Source organism: Alosa pseudoharengus, unplaced genomic scaffold (genome assembly GCF_046254945.1).
Source record: "Alosa pseudoharengus isolate Yale_2024_CS ecotype anadromous, Long Island Sound unplaced genomic scaffold, YU_APseudo_1.1 YU_APseudo_1.1_scf_89, whole genome shotgun sequence".
Taxonomy (NCBI): Eukaryota; Metazoa; Chordata; class Actinopteri; order Clupeiformes; family Clupeidae; genus Alosa; species Alosa pseudoharengus.
Window position 1 is genome coordinate 10,689 of NW_027468880.1, and position 3,922 is coordinate 14,610.

Sequence of the window (3,922 nt, forward strand, 5' to 3'; positions counted from 1 at the left end):
AGGTACAAAAGAATTATCATGAAAAACAAAAACATCGCATTAGGCTCGTGTATCACGTATGAATGTAAAATGTAGACACGTGATCTAGTTGTATTTCAAAAATCGGGAATAAGGTACAAAAGAATTATCAAGGAAAATAAAAACATCGCATTAGGCTTGTGTATCACATATGTATGTAAAATGTAGACATGTTATCTACAGTAGTACTATTTTAAAATCAAATAAGATAGAGAATAATTATCACAGATAATTATCAATATCATTGCATCGCATTGGGCTTGTGTACATGTGAGAATGAATAAACTGACAGATTATGTCCAGAAGAATTTAAAGTACAGAGATCAGTATAAATGATAATCAGGGAGGAAATCAAGTAACATTTCATGAGAAATCAAGTATAACATTCACTTTACTTATTAGTGATTGTTCTTAGGCTTCTTCTGGGCCTTTTTTCTGTGAGAGAGAGAAAGAGAGAGAGAGAAAGAGAGAGAGTTACAAAAACTGATAGGGTACACTAGGATTCATGTAGAGGAAAATTGTGCCAAAGTGAATGAATCGGATGTGAATTTGTAACGTTAACACACTTTCTCACAATGAAATTAACTGACATTTATTACTTACTGTAACTGCATTTATATTTGATTTAATCAGTTGTATGAAGTAGAAGTATAGTGTTCTGTGGTTATTACAGCAGTACTATGCATGATTGCTCTCTACAGAGGGTGTAATCCTGCATAGTAGTGCTTATAACTACATAGTAGACTACTACACAACCCCCCCAATACATACCACACATAAAACAAATTCTGGTTCGAAAGTGTGACATGAACTTACCTCTGGATGAATTCAAGGGTGCACGCTGCCTCCTCCTGATATTGCAGATTCAGAATGTAGAAGGTGGAGAAACATGTCGCAAGGCCTGTTAGAAATGTGACGAGGTTGGACCCTTCACAAACGATTAAGGATTCAATGCTGACCATCCACTTTTGATGATTACCTTGTCGTTCACCTGAAAAAAATAATTTATCATATTCAATTTAAGATATAGATCCACATGTCAACTATGATTAGATTCATTTTAGGATTTTGTCCAAACAAAATTCAATACAGAAAAAAAAACATTTAGTGTTCAAAAGTTGATTTAAATATGTATATGTTGATCGATCATTATTACTCTAGTGAATGAAAACAAACATACCTAGTAATATCAGGCGAGGCGTCACAGGTAGGCTTGGAAGACTCAACATCAGCTACGGTCGCACATCCCTTAGCAAAAGAAAAGAAAGGCACTCAACAACTCTTCGTGATGTGTGTGTGTGTGTGTGAGTGAGAAAGTGAATGTAATCTCTGAGTGTGTGTGTGTGTGTGTATGTATGTAAGGAGTGAGTGAATGTGAGTTGTCTGCAAGGTGAGTATGAAAGGTGTGTGTGTGTGTGTGTGTGTGTGTCTGCCGTTGAATGATTAAAAGTGATGAGGCGGGTGTGATAAGATGTTTGTGTGAGGAATGTGTGTGCAAAGTAAGGGGGCTTGCTTTTGAAATAGTGTCCGTCTTATCAAAACCACATTGTTTATGGTTTCTATACATGTGCGTCTAAAGACCTAGATAGATAAATAGATAGATAGATAGGTACTTTATTGATCCCCAGGGGAAATCCAAGACCTGCATGTCTCTTAAATTTTATTTGGCAATCTGGAACACAGCATGGAAGGTCTATATTGGGTATATTGTCATGAATTTAGGTATGGCTCACATAAACAGACGCAGTGGACTGATGCCCACATATCTGACATGTAAACATCTTCCTGTTGCATGCCGCTAGCTCAAATGAACTCGGGAGGAATACCATACGCGTGTCATGCAACCACCTCTGCTATGGAGAGCTAGCTAGGCTACTAACTATCATTAGCTTTCTAAACTGAAGGACTTAACACAACTTTAAGTAATTACCAGCACGGGCGAAATCCATGCATACAAGTAAACACTGAAAGCAGCAGTCAACACTGATCCGTTTGTGCCATATTGTTTATTTGGCCACTGGTTTATTAAACTGATGATGCTAAGCAGACTTAGCTAGCAAGCACGTGTTATAGCAGGTAAATCCCGCGAGTTAAACTTTCAAAAACTACGCATACCCTACACATACCAATACATTTAGATGGCTCCAGATTGCAATGAAGAAACGTAAAATTTGATCGACAAGTGTTAGTGATAACGATAACGCATGGCTTAAGAAGGGCGAAAGCGCGGTCTTGGCTAGCTGAATAGCACTGCTACTAACTTCGTTTCAGCAGGGTAACATTCAGAGATGTTGTATTATACAACTTAATATAAACATGACCAGTGTGCTTTCAAAAGTTGTATTTCTGGTCAAAGGTGACAGATAAACTCACCTTATTGTGTTGATGGCTTTCGATGGGTTTGGGTATGATTCCAACGTATCGTCTTCTCTCAGCAGACAGCTTCCCATCACCAGAACGAAGGTAACGTTAATAGATAACAGGAAGTACGTGTGTTCCAGAATAAACATTACGGGCGTGGTAAATAACAGTGTTGGAGCCTGATTTTACATATTTGTCTTACTAATGACCGGAAAGTCCTGTTTATTAAAGAAAACCGGTGAATAATGTTGGAATCTGGGTGTAAATTTACAGAAACTTTTTACAGTGTATGGAAATAAACGCTCCCGTACAGAGTTGGAACCGTATGTCTAATAAGGGCGGGCTCTGATAAAGCACACACAGAGAGACACACATAGGTCTGTTGATTTGATTGAACGGTCATCCAGCCAATCACATCAAGTTGGCGTCAGTGAATAACCTGAGCCGCTCTGATCAAATTCAAAGTGTGCGTCTTTCAAGGCTGCTTGAGTCTGCATTATAAAGTCTGCAGTGATCAGATATGAGGTAGAATTGAAATGATAATTGTTACCACATTATTAGTAAACCAAAATTCACTGTCTGTCTGACAGTTTTTGTCACAATGTAGCAATGCACGAGTCAAAGTGAAAGCGGGGGTGCGCTTGGCCCTTGGCTACTGTTCTCATTATTCTCTGTCTATGATCTGCAGCTTTTCTCAAACTATGGGCCTCCTCAACAATTAGCTTACTGGTCAGGGGCGTAGCACCAAATTCTGGGCCCTATGCACAAGTGTTGGTCATGGGCCCCCCCCCAACCAACCAACCAACCACCGGCTGTAAGTAGGCCTGTCAAACTCGATTCCTTTTAAGGATCCGGGTTATTCTGAGTCACTCACTAAACTGATCCGGGTTGAACGAGTCACTTGAGTCAGTATTGCTAAATCGCAAAGAAATTCAGTCCTACGTTCAAGCAGTGCAGTGGGGTGCTTCATTTTGTTAAGTGCCTTCTCATGTTGGATGTGGATCCTCCATGATTTGAAACCAGGTTTTTGCAGTACTTGCATTTAGCCTTTAGAGTTTTGCTCTCCTGGTCAAAGTGCATCCACACATTGTTCATCTTTTTGGTGCTCATGTTCAGAAACTTTGATCTTATTGACAGGGAGGGTAGCCTATATTATAATAATTAATTATTTGTTGTTGTTTTGTTAACAATAGAAAATTTGCCTAGGTCTAATGCTACTCTGCTACAATGTTTATTACCACTACTATATACTAATAGTAGGCTACTAGGAATCTATTCTAATAGGTATTATAGGCAGCTAATACTAGGCAACTAATATTATTAGCCTATTAATCATAGCTATATATATACTAATAGTAGGCTACTTGCTCGTCTAAAGATCCACTCATGACAATGTAGCCGGCTGATTCGACTGACTCGCACTCATAACAACATAATGTAACCGGTCCGCCCGGCTGATCCAAATGACCCAGGTAGGCTAGCCTACTCAAGGAACTCCATACAGAGCTTGCAATGTTTCGGACATTGCAACTGTCTTCGCGAC

General features: G+C 39.1%; 1 long non-coding RNA gene across 1 annotated transcript; it reads right to left on the reverse strand.

Annotated features, from left to right (window-relative positions):
• Window positions 1-380: 380 nt before the first annotated feature.
• Window positions 381-2,664, reverse strand: LOC143114055 (uncharacterized). Its single transcript, XR_012984845.1, has 4 exons — window positions 2,392-2,664; window positions 1,199-1,266; window positions 835-1,009; window positions 381-453 (listed from the first exon to the last, which is right to left on the reverse strand). It is a non-coding gene; the product is annotated as an uncharacterized LOC143114055 (long non-coding RNA).
• Between the last annotated feature and the right edge of the window lie 1,258 nt (window positions 2,665-3,922).